Source organism: Schistocerca serialis, chromosome 1 (genome assembly GCF_023864345.2).
Source record: "Schistocerca serialis cubense isolate TAMUIC-IGC-003099 chromosome 1, iqSchSeri2.2, whole genome shotgun sequence".
Classification (NCBI taxonomy): Eukaryota; Metazoa; Arthropoda; class Insecta; order Orthoptera; family Acrididae; genus Schistocerca; species Schistocerca serialis.
Genome location: NC_064638.1, coordinates 1,078,643,983 through 1,078,663,626, shown reverse-complemented (window position 1 = coordinate 1,078,663,626; position 19,644 = coordinate 1,078,643,983). Strand labels below are relative to the sequence as shown.

General features: G+C 45.2%; 1 protein-coding gene across 1 annotated transcript in view; it reads left to right on the top strand.

Annotated features, from left to right (window-relative positions):
* LOC126416008 (somatostatin receptor type 2-like) overlaps nucleotides 1-19,644 on the top strand; it is a 694,311-nt gene that overhangs the window by 173,415 nt on the left and 501,252 nt on the right. The window lies entirely within an intron of this gene.

The following is a 19,644-nucleotide window of genomic DNA, read 5'->3' as shown; positions in this document are numbered from 1 at the left end:
TTTGTATAAACTATGGAATCAATGCGTTTCGGCTTAGGCTACCATCAGGAATCATATTAAAATGACATCGACACACAGTATCTCGTCAGATCCCTCTGGGAACTCGGTCGTTTTCCTTTTAATGTGAATCCTGATAATGATTTGAGCCTGAACCTGTTACCTTATGTCATTTATGAACATGAAAAGCATTCAAGACGGAAAATTACACTAATTAGTGCTATTATGCGTACAGACTCTCATAATGATTTTACGTTATTTATTGACTTTGAAATGAATGATACGTTTTTAGTGTAGCACTGTGCATTTCTATGTGAAGGGGCTGCGACAAAAACCACATAAGGAGACTATTTCAGCCTTTTAGATAATACAGAATTTAAAAGGAAATTTACCGGATCATTTTCTTCCCAATTTCCCTTTTTAAGACATTTTATCACACTGTGTGCTTGTTGAGCTTAATGATGTGGCGTGGAGTACGTGCCAACACAGAAAAATCTCTTGCGCCTGAACAGATTTTCAAAAGCGTAGTTTAAGATCCCATCCTTCACTTCGATGCGCTCCGTTTCAGATCAACATCTTGATGAGCTACTCCAATTGACTATATGAGATGTTTTAGGGGGAATAGTAAATATTTTAGACTACAGTATAGGCTAAATTAAACAACAAAACAGTTCATATAACGTGTCTAGTTTCCATTGGTTACATAGATAAGTTTGCATTTCGAGTGTTGGTACTCCAGTTACTACGAGTTTATTTATCGATTGTTATTTTTTTTAATTCATGTGGTGAAGTTGTGCTTGAATTTCCTTAACTGAACTTTTCAACTCTGACTGTTAGTGTGACTCTTTGATCAAATATACCGTAACTTTTAAACATTGTACCACAGCGTTTAAGCGTACCCTATGTATCTGCAGTTGGTAAGTATACCGATATGGTATTTGTATACGGGTCTTGTAATGGGAAACCCCGATACTGCTTGTAAAGAATACGGTAGAAGATTTCCTTACCTCAGAGTACCAGACCGAAGAGTGTTTAATCGTGTTTTCACTGAGTTGCTTGACACTGGTACAGTGGCTAACTCTCATACTTCATCTGAACGTACAAATAAACAGTGTGTAGATGAATTAGAAGATATTATTCAGATGATGGTATGTAGTCCTTTAACAAACACACGCAGAATTTCTACACGTGTCGGTATTCCACAAACAAGAATATGGCGGACATTATGTATGCACTGCGTCTATACCAATCATTTACAGCAGATTCAACGCCTTCGAGAAGGAGATGAAGATAGAATATTGAAATTTTGTCGTTGGCTAAACGTTAATTTCCGAGTAATTTCATCAATACTGATTCTGATGAAGACACTTTCACTCATGACCGTGGCAGTAACACTCGAAACTCATATCAATACACTGACAAAAAGCCAGTTGCCTACGGGGAGACAAATTATCAAGAAAGCTTGTCCGCAAATCTGTAGTGTGGTATTATACACGGTGTTTCACAATTCATGTTACACACCTCTGGAAGTTGTATAGGGGACTCAGTAGATCAAGTTTTCCATAGAATCCCATGTCCGGAAACGTCATCAAACGACGCTACAGAGCATCAAAGGTACAGGCGCCGACGCCTGTGAGTGTATGTATATACATGGTGATTTCGTGATGATGTTTCGAATTTTCAAGGGTGATGGAGAATGGTGTAAATGTATCGGTCTGAGGTAAGGTCCCATGTACCGGAAACGAACGACGCGAAGTTATAGGCAAAAACCGTTCTGATACCTTCAACAGTGAATCATGTGTACCGGCACAGTTGTTGCTGAGATTTATGGTAGGCAACTTTCAAAGGTGATAGGACGGACCAAATCAGGAGCTGTGAGCACTTGTTCAGTAGAGGACATGTGATTTACAGTAGCGAAGATGAACAAGTACTCAAACCTCCTCAGGTATGCATTTTAGAGAGAATGTTTACAGGAAATTTTTTCCTTGCTTGGTCCATACTACCACCTCTGAATATCGCCTACAGTGCACTTTTAACGACAACAGTACCAGTACATGTACTATACCGTCAGAGGTATTAGAACGGTTTTCGCCTATAACTTCGACTCGTCTGTTTTCAGTACGGGGACTCTTACCTCAAATTGGTACATTTATCTTTCTCCAACATTCTTGAAAATTTGTAACATCATTATTCACAGGTTCAGGCGCCTGTAACTTTGATGATCTGTAGCATCGTTTGATGACGTTTCCGAACATGGGCTCCTCTGCAAAACTTGATCTATTGATTCCCCTCTACAACTTTTAAAAGTGTGTAACAAGAATTGTGAAACACCGTGTAGACAGTCATTATACTTATGTTACCGCATCATCCTACAGGACAGAACGAGTTCCAGCATTACTGCGAGAGATTGCTTTGGCTACAAGGATAGATTATGAATAGTACCGACGTCACAAAAGAACGCAAAGACAACCTCAGACTGGCTATATATTGTGTTCTCAGGAGATTTCGAATGTGCGTTAAGGTCAGAGGTGCACTTCATGAAAATCAACTTTGAACTTTATCATCTGCCTTTACTTAACACCTACTGTGAGTATTTACTTGGGTTAGCATCTGACAGTTCTACCTATGTAACGGATAAAAACTGAACACATATTACTTGCACGGTTTCCTTCGAATTAGTACGAAGCGATGTTACCATCTACGTCAAAGTGTCACCGGATATACGCGCCGGCCGCTGTGGCCGAGCGGTTCTAGGCGCTTCAGTCCGGAACCGAACGAGTGCTACGGTCGCAGGTTCGAATCCTGCCTTGGGCATGGATGTGTGTGATGTCCTTAGGTTAGTTAGGTTTAAGTAGTTCTAAGTCTAGGGGACTGATGACCTCAGACGTTAAGCCCCATAGTGCTTAGAGGCGTTAGAACCATTTTTGTCACCGGATTTTCTGTGAAGTCTTTTCTCAGGGGTCAATAGCGCACTTTTGCTTTTCAACATGGGACCGTGATTGTCCAGACTTTTCTACTTTTCTTTGAAACTTCAATGCCTTTCACTTCCTTCTAAGACATTTGCTTCTAGATAAATGTTTCTTTAAAAATTCCCCTTCCCCACCTCTAAAAAGAGACGTATTCTGAATCAGACTGCAACTAAATACTTTATGTCTACTCGTTGTCAAATACTGAAGCGAATAGTTAGGTGACAGCCGCAGCTAATCTGCTCGTACTGACACGTGAAACGGATTGATCGGCGTCACTGGTACATATCGTTTCGTTTCTTATCGTTCTCAATAGTTTGAAACCTGTGTAATGCGACACTGACGCAGCTCATTCTCTCACGTAGTCTTCCATTAAGAGATGCTGATGTAATTCTCCTATAAAGAAATACTGTCAGTAAACAAGGAGCCCACGTCATGCTTCTGTTTACGGTCCTCCCCGCCCCACTTCCTCATGGAGAGGAGATAAATTTTAATTAAGTAATTTCAGTCGCTTCCACCGTTCTTTCGGTGCTCTCGATAGCCTGACAGCTCTGACCGACAGGCTCTCCACATATTATGTCTGTTATCTCACTCGCCGCATTACTACCCCACGCAATTGCTATTTTTAGGTGCTCCGCTAATCTCAATATCGAGTTTATTTCTGACGGCTGTTTTACTGTGTTCTCTGTCTCTGTTCGTAGCAGTCTTGCATACGCGCACCTGTTTCAGTAACACCATGATTTACGCGCTCTGGAACAAGTAAATATCGCCACTAGGAAGACACGTGTGCTCCGTAATTACATTGCCACTCTGTGGCGTATCAGAAAACGTACATTACATAACTTGTGAATATTGAGGAAATACTTCTTGGGACACCTTTCTTGCAACATACTGCTTATTACACTCCTGGAAATGGAAAAAAGAACACATTGACACCGGTGTGTCAGACCCACCATACTTGCTCCGGACACTGCGAGAGGGCTGTACAAGCAATGATCACACGCACGGCACAGCGGACACACCAGGAACCGCGGTGTTGGCCGTCGAATGGCGCTAGCTGCGCAGCATTTGTGCACCGCCGCCGTCAGTGTCAGCCAGTTTGCCGTGGCATACGGAGCTCCATCGCAGTCTTTAACACTGGTAGCATGCCGCGACAGCGTGGACGTGAACCGTATGTGCAGTTGACGGACTTTGAGCGAGGGCGTATAGTGGGCATGCGGGAGGCCGGGTGGACGTACCACCGAATTGCTCAACACGTGGGGCGTGAGGTCTCCACAGTACATCGATGTTGTCGCCAGTAGTCGGCGGAAGGTGCACGTGCCCGTCGACCTGGGACCGGACCGCAGCGACGCACGGATGCACGCCAAGACCGTAGGATCCTACGCAGTGCCGTAGGGGACCGCACCACCACTTCCCAGCAAATTAGGGACACTGTTGCTCCTGGGGTATCGGCGAGGACCATTCGCAACCGTCTCCATGAAGCTGGGCTACGGTCCCGCACACCGTTAGGCCGTCTTCCGCTCACGCCCCAACATCGTGCAGCCCGCCTCCAGTGGTGTCGCGACAGGCGTGAATGGAGGGACGAATGGAGACGTGTCGTCTTCAGCGATGAGAGTCGCTTCTGCCTTGGTGCCAATGATGGTCGTATGCGTGTTTGGCGCCGTGCAGGTGAGCGCCACAATCAGGACTGCATACGACCGAGGCACACAGGGCCAACACCCGGCATCATGGTGTGGGGAGCGATCTCCTACACTGGCCGTACACCACTGGTGATCGTCGAGGGGACACTGAATAGTGCACGGTACATCCAAACCGTCATCGAACCCATCGTTCTACCATTCCTAGACCGGCAAGGGAACTTGCTGTTCCAACAGGACAATGCAGGTCCGCATGTATCCCTTGCCACCCAACGTGCTCTAGGTGTAAGTCAGCTACCCTGGCCAGCAAGATCTCCGGATCTGTCGCCCATTGAGCATGTTTGGGACTGGATGAAGCGTCGTCTCACGCGGTCTGCACGCCCAGCACGAACGCTGGTCCAACTGAGGCGCCAGGTGGAAATGGCATGGCAAGCCGTTCCACAGGACTACATCCAGCATCTCTACGATCGTCTCCATGGGAGAATAGCAGCCTGCATTGCTGCGAAAGGTGGATATACACTGTACTAGTGCCGACATTGTGCATGCTCTGTTGCCTGTGTCTATGTGCCTGTGGTTCTGTCAGTGTGATCATGTGATGTATCTGACCCCAGGAATGTGTCAATAAAGTTTCCCCTTCCTGGGACAATGAATTCACGGTGTTCTTATTTCAATTTCCAGGAGTGTATATCGAGCTAATGAATCGAACATGACTGATAAAACGCAATAAATTTTGTAATTTGTCGTCAGGATGTTGCTTTTCGAACTTTCATTACTTGTGCTACTAAACACATCTGTTGGTATTGCGCTGTCTATATGGATATGTATAAATATTCGCAGTGTGTGAATGTTCATGATAACAATATATTAAGAAAGCTAGCACACAGGAATCGAAATAAAGATTTCGATTTATTCGTTACTCTTACCTAAAGAGGCTCTATAATCATCTCACTGAACATTTCCACTTGAGTTAAGACAAAGAAAATGCTACAGATAAATTTAAAACTACTCACATTCCAAATAAGCTTCGTTAAGATTTCGTAAGTATTTTTCTGTAAAATTTCATTACATATTGTTTCATCGTGTCATAAGTTATTTCCACTTTCATCTAGTTTAATAGCTGCTTATTCATCCACATGTCTTTAAAAAAAAGAAAAAAACACTATTACAACATAGTTAAAATTTTGCAATAAATCGTAGTAAAAGTTAGCAGATTCACTTATGCAGGTACATAATTACTTAAAGGTCTAATATTATTATAAAAGTCTTATATTATTTAAGGGCCAATGATATGAAACCCAAACACCCGCCACAACAGGGCGGATGAAGTGGTTCCATTTACAATTAACCACCACACGGGTTAAGACAATTGTCCCACTGGAAGATGACACTATCAGTTCCTTGACTCAGGACAATGTTTTTCTGCCCCCCCCCCCCCCTCCCCCATGGGAGTTCGAAAATGGACGCAATTTGTCACGTGACAAATCAGTTGTGATATTCACGAGGAAACGGAGTAGCGACTTCTCATGTGAACTTCAGCTTGGCTCGTACTCATTCCCTGTTCTGCCGCCGCATGCCAAGTTCCTCTGTGCCTACCTCGACAGCAAACTCATGTGGACGCGACGAGGTGGATAACACTGAATATTTTGCGTATGCTTTCCTGAGTATGGTGAGGAACAGAACCGATTATGCTCTTGATTCTGTGTAAGGTTTCGATGCGTTCGTTCTTAGATTACGGTAGCATGGCCGTGCGGTTCTAGGCGCTACAGTCAGGAACCGAGCGAACGCTACGGTCGCAGGTTCGAATCCTGCCTCGGGCATGGATGTGTGTGATGTCCTTAGGTTAGTTCGATTTAATTATTTCTAAGTTCTAGGCGACTGATGACCTCAGAAGTTAAGTCGCCTAGTGCTCAGAGCCATTTGAACCATTTGAATTCAACGCCATACTAGTGGAATCATCCGTCAAGCCTTTGTCCATAAGACGGCAGATGTTGTCTGATATTTTTGTCCTCAGTCGATCTTCGATATTTGATTGTGCCTCTCTTAAGGCTATGCTTCGATTCTGGAGCCTTCCACAGGCACCCCATGGACGACAAATGAACAGAACTCCTTTATTAATTCGCAGCTATGAGAAATGGCTTCATCTCTTTCCACTCGTTCTACAGGACACAAAACTCTCCTGTTTTCGTTTTTCGTTTAGTCTGTTCTTCATTCCAAGCCCAGTGGCATACGTGCCGTCCGATTTCCGAAAGGAGACCAACATCACTCGTGACCTGTAACATTTTCTTAGCATACAATGGCCGTAGTACGCTCATATCTATGCGGACGGTTCTAAATCCGAGGCGTGTGTCGGATGCGCCTTCTTTGGCCTTCTAATGGCACCTACCAAATGTTTGCACTTCCTCCTGAGTCTTCTATCTACATGGCGGAGCTACTGGCCATCACGTAAGCTGTTCATTATGGTACTCGGACATTCAAGTTCGCCCTGATACTTTCGGACTCTCTACGTGTGCTGCAGAAATTGCTGTTTGATAAACAGACCGACAGATATGTTCTGGACGTCTTGACAGCCATTAGAGACTCGCAGGCATTGGGCATTGCCGTCCGATTACTCTGGATCAAAGGGCATTCTTCATAATTAAATGGTTCAAATGGATCTAAGCACTATGGGACTTAACATCTGTGGTCATCAGTCCCCTAGAACTTAGAACTACTTAAACCTAACTAACCTAAGGACATCACACACACCCATGCCCGAGGCAGGATACGAACGTGTGACCGTAGTGGTCACGCGGTTCCAGACTGAAACGCCTAGAACCGCACGGCCACACTGGCCGGCTCATTCTTCATAATGAAACTGTTGACCACCTTCCCAGAAGGCCAGTTTCGCCCAACACCACACTCTTATACTGATCTCACATCGACGATACGAAAGAATGCTCATCACGCTTGGAACTGTGAATGGCATGTCTCTCAGCACTCTAAGAGCGACCACCTGGCGGCCATACAACCGAACATCTCTTCTCGACCACGGTTCGCCTCAGTGCAGCTTCGTAGACGTCCTGGCCGGCCGGAGTGGCCGAGCGGTTCTAGGCGCTACAGTCTGGAACCGCGCGACCGCTACGGTTGCAGGTTCGAATCCTGCCTCGGGCATGGATGTGTGTGATGTCCTTAGGTTAGTTAGGTTTAAGTAGTTCTACGTTCTAGGGGACTGATGACCTCAGAAGTTAAGTCCCATAGTACTCAGAGCCATCTGAACCATTTTTAGACGTCATGAGACTTCTATCACTCGCATGAGACTAAGACACGTGTGTTACCACGCGCATCTATATCGGCTGAAGATTAAAAAAATCTGGACACTGCGATAAGGACACAACGGCAGTAGCGGATCACAACCACATCAGATTGGCATCTTCCAAGTACATGACTGCACAATCGGACTTTTATAAGTAATTGGGTGCGAGAGGGTACCGCCTCCACACCAGTGTTCCTGTTTTACTCCACCGTTTTGATAAATATAACTTGCTCACAGACTATTTGAAAGCCACCGGCATCCAAATTTAATTTATGAGTTGCCCAGGTGTTAATTTTCACATGACATCAGCCAGGTTCGTAATCGGGAACATAATTTTGTGTTTTAATTTGCGTACAGACCTCTATTTCTACATTAAATTTCATTCTTGCTCTCTTATGCATTTATGTCACTGTTCCACTGACACTATTGTACATACGTTTCGTTTCTATTTTATGTACATCTTTTTGTATGCTACATTTCTCATATTGTTATATGATATTTGAAATTTCATTGTTCAGCTATTCTTGCTCTTATTGTGGGAGATACAGGGTTTGCACTTCCACGTTTTGTCTTTTACTATAAGAGGTCACGCGTGTTTGTCATAATGTTGCTGCATAGTGCTGTTTGAAATTCTGCTCTCTAATTGCGCTTTTATTTTACTTTAAGAGCGTGTTTGTATGCTAACTTCGTAATTTTGTGCTATTTCGCCTTTTTACGATTACGTTTCTTTGGCGCTGTTGGCTGTACGGTCCTTTAACCCAAAACCAAAACAAAAACATTTTAAAAAATCCTTTGTTGTAGATCGTGGTCAGCTGATGACAGATCCAAAACCTCACCCATTCTTGCACTTCCTTGTCCGACTGAAACCGACGTCGCCAAATATGTGAAAATCGCACGGCGAAAGAGCCGGACTGTACGGGGGATGTTGCGGTGTTTCCCAACGAAATCACTGAAGCGTAGCTTTCGTCCGACTTGCAGTTTCGGGACAGGCATTACCGTTCAACAGAGTACTTCCTCTGCTCGTCGGGTTCATCGAGCGTGGAACCAAAATCAACGCACAGCGCTATAACACACTTACCAGAATCTGCGACACGCCATAAAGTCAGGAATGCCAGGAACGCTGTCGGGCGGAATCGTCATGTTTCAACAAATACTATGAACCTCAGAGCAAGTAGTGAGATTGCAATGACGAAGAAACATAAGTGGCATCATATTTTTGCGTAAGCTTAAAGTCTTGCATAAGTGGAACTCAACATCGACAATATTTATTTTTGAATGCGGAAAACACAGAGGTGACAAAAGCTGTGGGATAATGAAATGCACGTACACAGATGCAGGTATTGTCACGTACGCAGGGTATAAAACGGCAGTGCATTGGCGGAGCTGTCGTTTGTACTCAGGTGATTGATGTGAAAAGTTTTCTAACGTGATCATGGCTGCACGATGGGAATTAATATACTTTGAACGCGGAACAGTAGTTGGAGCTAGAAGCAGGGGCCATTCCATTTCGAAACCTGTTAAGGAATTCAGTATTACCAGATCCACAGTGTCCAGAGTGTGTCGAGAATACCACATTTCGGGCATTACTTCTCACCACTCAAAAAGCCCGCTGCTGTGGGCGAGCGGTTCTAGGCGCTTCAGTCTGGAACCGCGCGACCGCTACGGTCGCAGGTTCGTATCCTACCTCGAGCATGGATGTGTGTGATGTCCTTAGGTTAGTTAGGTTTAAGTAGTTCTAAGTTCTAGGGGACTGATGACCTCAGATGTTAAGTCCCTTAGTGCTCAGAGCCATTTGAACCATTTTGAACCACTGACAAAGCAGTGGCCGATGGCCTTCACATAACGAGCGAGAGCAGCGGCGTTTGCGTAGAGTAGTCAGTGCTAACAGACAAGCAACACTGTGTGAAATTATCGCAGATATCAATATGGTATGTACGATGAACGCATACGTTACGACAGTGCGACAAAATTTGGCATTAATGTGGTACTGCTGCAGACGACCGGCGCGAGTGGCTAGCAAAGCACGACGCCTCCTTTAGGGGCTCTCCTGGGCTCGCGACCATATCGATTGGATCCTAGGCGACTGGAAAACCGTAGCCTGGTCACAGAGTCCCGATTTCAGTTGGTAAGAGCTGATGGTAGGGTTAAAGTAGGGCGCACCCACCACAAAGCCTTTGTCAACAAGGCACTGTGCAAGCTGGTGGTTGTTTCATAATGGAGTGGGCTGTGTTTACCTGGAATGGACTGGGTCCCCTGGTCCAACTGAGATCATTGACAGGATATGGTTTCGTTCGGCTACTTGGAGATCATTTGCAGCCATTTCTGGACTTCATGTTCCCCAACAACAATCAAATTTTTATGGATGACAATGCATCATGTCATCGGGCCACAATTTTTCGCGATTTGTTTGAAGTATATCCTGGACAGTTCGATCGAACGATTTGGCCACCCGTAGAATATTTATGGGACATAATAGAGAAGTCAGTTTGTGCACCAAATCCTGTACCAGCAACACTTTCACGATTACGTCCTGCCATAGAAGCAGCATCGGTCAACATTTCTGCAGGGGACTTCCTACGGTTTGTTCAGTTCGTGTCACATCAAGTAGCTTCACTACGCTGTGAATAAGGTGGGTCGACACGATATTAGAAGGTATAACACGACTTTCCACCTCAGTTTATTACGAGTATACGTAGTACCGATGAATACGTTGTGATATACACTACTGGCCATTACAATTGCTACACAAAAAAGGAATGCAGCTGATAAACGGGTATTCATTGGACAAATGTATTATACTAGAACTGACATGTGATTACATGTGATTCACGCAGTTTGGGTGGATAGATCCTGAGAAATCAGTACCCAGAACAACCACCTCTGGCCGTAATAACGGCCTTGATACGACTGGGCATTGAGTCAAACAGAGCTTGGATGGCGTGTACAGGTACAGCTGCCCATGCAGCTTCAACAAGATACCACAGTTCATCAAGAGTAGTGACTGACGTATTGTGACGAACCAGTTGCTCGGCCACCCTTGACCAGACGTTTTCAATTGGTGAGAGATCTGGAGAATGTGCTGGCCAGGGCAGCAATCGAACATTTTCTGTATCCAGAAAGGCCCGTACAGGACCTGCAACATGCGGTCGTGCATTACCCTGCTGAAATGTAGGGTTTCGCAGGGATCGAAAGAAGAGCACAGCCACGGGTCGTAACACATCTGAAATGTAACGACCACTATTCAGAGTGCCGTCAATGCGAACAAAAAGTGACCGAGACGGTAACCCATGGCACACCATACCATCACGCCGGGTGATACGCCAGTATGGCGATGACGAATACACGCTTCCAATGTGCTTTCACCGCGATGTCGCCAAACACGGATGCGACCGTCGTTATGCTGTAAACAGAACCTGGATTCATCCGAAAATATGACGTTTTGCCATTCGTGCACCCAGGTTCGTCGTTGAGTACACCATCGCAGGCGCTCCTGTCTGTGATGCAGCGTCAAGGGTAACCGCAGCCATGGTCTCCGAGCTGATAGTCCATGCTGCTGCAAACGTCGTCGAACTGTTCGTGCAGATGGTTGTTGTCTTGCAAACGTCCCCATCCGATGACTCAGGGATCGTGGCTGCAAGATCCGTTACAGCCATGCGGATAAGATGCCTGTCATCTCGACTGCTAGAGATACGAGGCCGTTGGGATCCAGCACGGCGTTCCGTATTACCATCCTGAACCCACCGATTCCATATTCTGCTAACAGTCATCGGATCTCGACCAACACGAGCAGCAGTGTCACGATACGATAAACCGCAATCGCGATAGGCTACAAACCGACCTCTATCAAAGTGGGAAACGTGATGGTACGCATTTCTCCTCCTTACACGAGGCATCACAACAACGTTTCACGCCGGACAACTGCTGTTTGTGTATGACACATCGGTTGGAAACTTTCCTCAAGTCAGCACATTGTAGGTGTCGCCACCGGCGCCAAACTTGTGTGAATGCTCTGAAAAGGTAATCATTCGCATATCAGAGCATCTTCTTCCTGTCGGTTAAATCTCCCGTCTGTAGTACGTCATCTTCGTGGTGTAGCAATTTTAATGGCCAAGAGTGTAGGTTACTGGTCTGTTTTGTGCTTCTGTACTCTTCTCATTAGAACAACATAACCCAGATATATTTTCAGAGCTCCAAATGACTAGGAGATAAGTCGGACTTCGTTTTTTTATTTTTTTTTCCCCGGTATTACACTGAGCCATCATCACCGGTAAATTAAGGTTCTAAAGAAGTTCATGAAGTTGTCTGCTAGTTCTGATGTATATTACCCATTTAAAAAGTAATCGCAACTTATTGCATAGCTCGTACCAAAAAAAACTCCAAAATCAGAGATGGTGGTGTGTCCTCACCCTGCATACCTCATCCAATGTCTTTAGGATTACTGTAGTTCATTTGCTCATTATTGCATAACAGCGTCAAAAATGTTTTCACTGTTCGACGACGCGTTGCTTTTCTGATGTTTCACTAGCCTTCAACTTTTTATTTGTCCATCTCCATAGCTGAGAGGTCAGTGCGGCTGACTGTCGTTTGAAGGATCCGGGTTCGACTCCCAGTACTCTCAAGTACTTTTTCTTGCAGAGACACTCTGCCGCCTGGTGGCAGCTGAGGAGTTGCTTGACCGAGTAGTAGCGGCTCCAGGTCACGAAAACTGACAACGACCGGCATAGCGTTGCACTCACCTCACACCCTCCATCCCACGTCCACCGACTTCATTACCTGAGAGTGACACGGCGTTGTTCAGGTGTTCTTCCGAGTATTCTTTCGGTGAGTTCATGGGTTCTGTTTCATATACAGTAGTAAAATATATAAACGAAACAAAAATGAATGAGGAACCACTAAAGTCATCAAATGGGCCCACTATTGTGTCCAAATCACCGAAAAGCCTGCCACGTGTCTCCACCTGCGGAAACTTTAATCGATGAAGTGCTGCGTCAGTTTATTTAACATGCCCCTAGCTTCCACCATGCACTTCAACTATTCCCAGACAAATTCTTGAACCTATAACTGAGAAGAACAGAATACATCGAGAGTGGCTACTTAAAAGTAAACTTGCAGGCTTTCTAATAATAAATGATGAATGGATGTGGTGTGATGCGGCCCTCAACTACTTACCCTCAGACTCAGAGTTAAAATATTAAAAGTTTTGGCTGGTTTCGTTGTCTAGGGGCTGGGATACGTAGTTGCCGCGCTACCAGCCAAATACTGCTGAGTCTACGATATACAATATGAATATACACACGAAACGAATGGTCGAAGGTTCCTATCACTCAGCTATCGCGATTATAATGTAGAAATTTATAAATAAAAAATTGCAATAAATAAAATCTGCAGGTACTATCTTAACGACTTTAATTGATGAGTACGACAGTAGAAGTACTTTTGAGAATGTCGTATATTTCTGCAAGACACTTATTGGTGTCGATGGTCCAGCAATTAAATAAAATATAAGTTGAATATGAGGCAGACAATAGATTCCTACTGCCGCGCGGGCTTAGCCGAGCTGTCGAGGGCGCTGCAGTCACGGACTGTGCGGCTGGTCCCGGCGGAGGTTCGAGTCCTCCCTCGGGCATGGGTGTGTGTGTTTGTCCTTAGGATAATTTAGGTTAAGTAGTGTGTAATCTTAGGGACTGATGACCTTAGCAGTTAAGTCCCGTAAGATTTCACACACATTTGAACATTTAGGTTCCTACTGCACGTAATTAGTTATGAATGACAAAATAGCTCGCGAGATATTCACTTCTAAACGCATACTACGTCTTCACTGTAGAAACCTTGGAAATATCACAAGTTCACAAGTCCGCACTCCGGAGTATTTCTCTCACGACCACGTGCAAACCGCTCCACACTCCAAGTCTCTCTCGCGACCGTGCGTCCGTCGCGCCGTCGCGTCCAGCACCTCCCGTGTCCTGTGCCGTACCGTCCAGAACTCTCTCTAAACGATACTCTTCCCCCACTTCCGTCCAGTCTCGCCATTCACGATCGCTGTGATTGGCTAGAGCGCGCCCACCATATCTTCAAGCCAACACACATTCACAAACACTTTCTAAATACTGGGTTTACATTTAAATAACTTGAACTTAAATAAATATTCCTACGGCTGGACCATAAACACACTCTAACATACATTATTAAATACATAAACATATTATATATCACGGGAATAGCAAGGAAAAGTAGGACAGTAGCCTAATGTTTCTGTGCTTTCTAAAACACAGTAAATATAGTATATATCAGATATAAACAAAGACATAGATGAATAAATATATTTATAAGCATGCTGCTACCGTTTTTTCGTGTAACTGTGGAGTACTTATGGCCTGACGCGATCGATAGTAATCGGCCACTTTGACCTCCAATAACTCATGTACTATTCAAGTTACATGCCTGTAATTTATGCCAATTTAGGTTTACACTAATATCCTTGTAAACACACGTCGATCGACAAAATCATATGAACCGTTTAGATTTTGAAAGTTCGTTGCTTGGTGTTACTTTTATAATTTATAATATATACGTCGTGTGATGAGATGTGGAGCCTAACACCTTGTCCCCTACTCGTGATTTTCCCGTCCTTCGACCACTTTCCGGAGACTCTGTTCTGCTTACATATTTTGCGTATCACGTCACGCGTTACGACACCACCAAGCGGCATTAAATCTTGACGTGAACACTGGTGACACACTGAGGTGACAAAAGTCATGGCGTACCTATTAATATCGTGTGCATCGTAGTGCAACACTCGAATAGGCATGGACTCAACAAGTCGTTGGACGTCCCCACCAGAAATATTGAGCCATAATGGCCGTCCTCAATTGCAAAAGGGTTGCCAGCGCCAGAAGTTGTGCACGTAGTGATCTCTCGATTATGTCCCCTAACTGTCCGATGGGATTCATGTAGGGCGATTTGGATGACCAAATCATTCGCTTGAGCGGCCCAGAACTTCTTCAAACCAATCACGAATGATTGTGGCCTGGTGACACGGCGACTGATGACCTCAGAAGTTAAGTCCCATAGTGGTCAGAACCATTTTGAACCTGGAGTCACGACATCGTTGTCTGGGAACATGAAGTCCACAATGGCTGCAAGTGGACTCCAAGTACCCGAGGATAACCATTTCAAGTCAATGATTCGTTCAGTTGGACCAGAGGATCCAGTCAATTCCATGTAAACACATTCCACACTATCATGAAGCCACCACAAACTTGCGCAGTGCCTTGTTGACAACTTGAGTCCAAGGTTGTGTGGGGTCTGCGTCACACTCGAATCCTACCATCAGCCCTTACTAACGGAAATCTGGACTCAGGCCACGGTTTTTCCAGGCGTCCAAGGTCCAACCGAGATTGTCGCAAGCCCAAGAGAGGCGCCGCAGGCGATGTCGTGCTGTTTAGCAAAGGCACTCGTGTCGGTCGTCTCCTAACATAGTACGTCTCAAATTGATTTCTGCTGTTGTTTAATGCAGCGTTGCTTGTCTGTTATCACTGACAACTCTCCGCAAACGCCACTGTTCTCGGTCGTTAAGTGAAGGCCGTCGGTTACTGCGTTGCCTGTGGTGAGAGGTAATTTCAGAAATCTGGTAATCTCGGCAGACTCTTGACACAGTAGATCTCGGTATACTTAATTCCTCAATGATTTCCAAAGTGGAATGTTTCATGCGTCTAGCTTCTACTACCAGTCTATCAGTTCCCGTCGTGCGGCCATAATTACGTTGGAAATCTTTCCGCATGAGTCACCTGGAGTACAAATGACAGCTCCACCAATGCACTGCTCTTTTATATCTTGTGTACGCAATACTACCACCATTTGTATATGTCGGTATCGCTATCCCATGACTTTTGTCAGCTCTTTGTAATGTTTTGGCTCGTCAGCGTAGATTAAACAAGTTTTCGTAAAGAGTCGCCGGCTTAACTACTCTGATGTTATAGTTCGCAAGTCGTTTCTGGCGTGAGGTGTTGGACTCACATGTCATCCTTAGCAATAATTAGAATTGCAAATCCAGTGGAATTAAGAGTACATGCTCGAAATACATGTTTTCTCTGTTTCTGTCGATGAGAATGCAATTCACATGGCACCTAAACTGTACAAAGTTTCCCCATACATATCCGGGATGTAAAATATATCGTACTCCTGTTCACATTTCTTCGGGCATAGCTACTTTATACACCTCCTATAAACGATCTTCCAGTGCCGCTTTATGTTCGTTCTTTACGTATGCTTCAGCAGTTGTTAATTTTGTGATGTTTTCCAGTTTGATCTTCTCCAAGGGATGCACTCAGCTATGCGTATCGAACCTGTTGGAAATGCAATGACAGAATCTCTATTAAGCACTACGAACTCCGGGTTAAATTTTGTTGACGTAAATCGTCTGAAACAAATTATTTTATAAAAGAACAGCACTTCAGTAAGACATAACGCATACTTCAAAAAGCTGCGTAAACAAATTTGTTCTGTAAATCAAGATGGCACTTGTGTTTCTCTGCAATGTGTAGCAAATGAACGGAAACAAAGTTCGTTGATACGTACGTTTTCACTAGCACTCTTAATAATGCAGTAGTCCATGGTACGCTGCGCGAGTGGCTCCCTGTAGTAAGAGTGACTGTATCACAAACCAGTGAAACTTAATACATTTTCAAGCATACTCTCTTACAAATTATATGCGGACAGTTCCAATACAATGTATCGCGATAGTCTCTCTCGACTACATACTGAGTATGTATAATATACTTTTAGTCAGATTTTGAAATGGTGTTTAGATACTCAGATACGTATAAGTAATATTTCTCATTATAGAGTAACGCTGGTAAAAGTCAGTGTACTTTAGTGAATAAATTGTGAAATAAAATAAATCTTACCTGCTTTACTGAGATCTCTCTCAGTCACAGTCCATATGCCAACATCCCCTGGATTGCATTCCTTGTAGTAAAAATTGTAATAGATGATAGCCAAACAAGTATGACTTTTTCAGGAAGAACCACTTTTTTTGTATTCGCACAGTTTCTTGCGTTCTCTCTTGCGTTTTCCTTGTGTTGTCATATTTAATGTACACTCCTGGAAATGGAAAAAAGAACACATTGACACCGGTGTGTCAGACCCACCATACTTGCTCCGGACACTGCGAGAGGGCTGTACAAGCAATGATCACACGCACGGCACAGCGGACACACCAGGAACCGCGGTGTTGGCCGTCGAATGGCGCTAGCTGCGCAGCATTTGTGCACCGCCGCCGTCAGTGTCAGCCAGTTTGCCGTGGCATACGGAGCTCCATCGCAGCCTTTAACACTGGTAGCATGCCGCGACAGCGTGGACGTGAACCGTATGTGCAGTTGACGGACTTTGAGCGAGGGCGTATAGTGGGCATGCGGGAGGCCGGGTGGACGTACCGCCGAATTGCTCAACACGTGGGGCGTGAGGTCTCCACAGCACATCGATGTTGTCGCCCGTGGCCGGCGGAAGGTGCACGTGCCCGTCGACCTGGGACCGGACCGCAGCGACGCACGGATGCACGCCAAGACCGTAGGATCCTACGCAGTGCCGTAGGGGACCGCACCGCCACTTCCCAGCAAATTAGGGACACTGTTGCTCCTGGGGTATCGGCGAGGACCATTCGCAACCGTCTCCATGAAGCTGGGCTACGGTCCCGCACACCGTTAGGCCGTCTTCCGCTCACGCCCCAACATCGTGCAGCCCGCCTCCAGTGGTGTCGCGACAGGCGTGAATGGAGGGACGAATGGAGACGTGTCGTCTTCAGCGATGAGAGTCGCTTCTGCCTTGGTGCCAATGATGGTCGTATGCGTGTTTGGCGCCGTGCAAGTGAGCGCCACAATCAGGACTGCATACGACCAAGGCACACAGGGCTAACACCCGGCATCATGGTGTGGGGAGCGATCTCCTACACTGGCCGTACACCACTGGTGATCGTCGAGGGGACACTGAATAGTGCACGGTACATCCAAACCGTCATCGAACCCATCGTTCTACCATTCCTAGATCGGCAAGGGAACTTGCTGTTCCAACAGGACAATGCACGTCCGCATGTATCCCTTGCCACCCAACGTGCTCTAGGTGTAAGTCAGCTACCCTGGCCAGCAAGATCTCCGGATCTGTCGCCCATTGAGCATGTTTGGGACTGGATGAAGCGTCGTCTCACGCGGTCTGCACGTCCAGCACGAACGCTGGTCCAACTGAGGCGCCAGGTGGAAATGGCATGGCAAGCCGTTCCACAGGACTACATCCAGCATCTCTACGATCGTCTCCATGGGAGAATAGCAGCCTGCATTGCTGCGAAAGGTGGATATACACTGTACTAGTGCCGACATTGTGCATGCTCTGTTGCCTGTGTCTATGTGCCTGTGGTTCTGTGTGATCATGTGATGTATCTGACCCCAGGAATGTGTCAATAAAGTTTCCCCTTCCTGGGACAATGAATTCACGGTGTTCTTATTTCAATTTCCAGGAGTGTATTTTGATCAAGTTCTCCATGGCATGGCTCGTTTCGCTACTGTTTTTGAAGTCTTGGGCTGTCATATCCCAAAAACGTGGGAGGGCCTGAAAATCTTCAATCACTTTCATGTTGTCTCCATGCCAGATAAGTAGAAACTGGATCGAAAAACTTACATACTACACAACCAGCCGCATAACATCGTCGCACGTTCCCCGTTAGATGGGTAATCTGACACTGGCGACGTTCATATTGCGACGGTCGCGAAACGTGAGAAAACCATCGCAGAACAGCCTTGGATCCTTTATCGCGACTCGTGTTCCGCTATTTTGTCACTAGCTGTGTACGAGGTTCAGTCCGTGAAAAATCCTTAAATGGTCATTAACTAAACGCAACTGCTGCTTTAATGTATTAAGCGAGGTGTTGATATAACTATATGCCCATGAAATTGAACGTATTAGATCTGTTATACTGTCACATATTTAAACAATTCGACTAGGCATACATTGTGTATATCGGTACAGCCTGTTCCATAAAAGTTACTGTACGATGGAAGCAGTACACATATGACTGTGATTGTAACTCATTTCACACTAATTCGTGTGGCTGTATGTAAGCTATTACTTTCATGCATTTTGTTCTCTGTTACTGCAACTGTGGTTATAGCATGCAACAGTTGCTGTTAAATGCGACATACAGAACACCTGTTATATCACATGTACTTACCATAGCAGACGACACACAGCTTATTGATTATAAGATACTAGTCACTATCGTTTTATGCCGATCTCTACGACCATGTTTGGCTCTATCAGTACACAGTGATAAGTTGTGTAGTTATCTCTATGTGGTATAAATCTGCTCACAGCGTTAACGCCTATTATACTTTTTGCCTTAAGCCGAGCGGTTCTAGGCGCTTCAGTCCGGAACCGCGCTGCTGCTACGGTCGCAGGTTCGAATCTTGCCTCGGGCATGGATGTGTGTGATGTCCTTAGGTTAGTTAGGTTTAAACAGTTCTAAGTCTAAGGGACTGATGACCTCAGAGGTTAAATCCGATAGTGCTTAAAGCCATTTGGACCATTTTAGCTTAATGAGTGCACTACCTATTTTATAGATGGGCGGTTTAATTTACTTTATGATTTTTTTTCTTTTCTTTTTTATGGGACCAAACAGCTGAGGTCATCGGTCCCTAAGCTTACACACTACTTAATCGAACGGAAACTAAATTACGCTAAGGACTAACTTAGGCTAAGTACGACA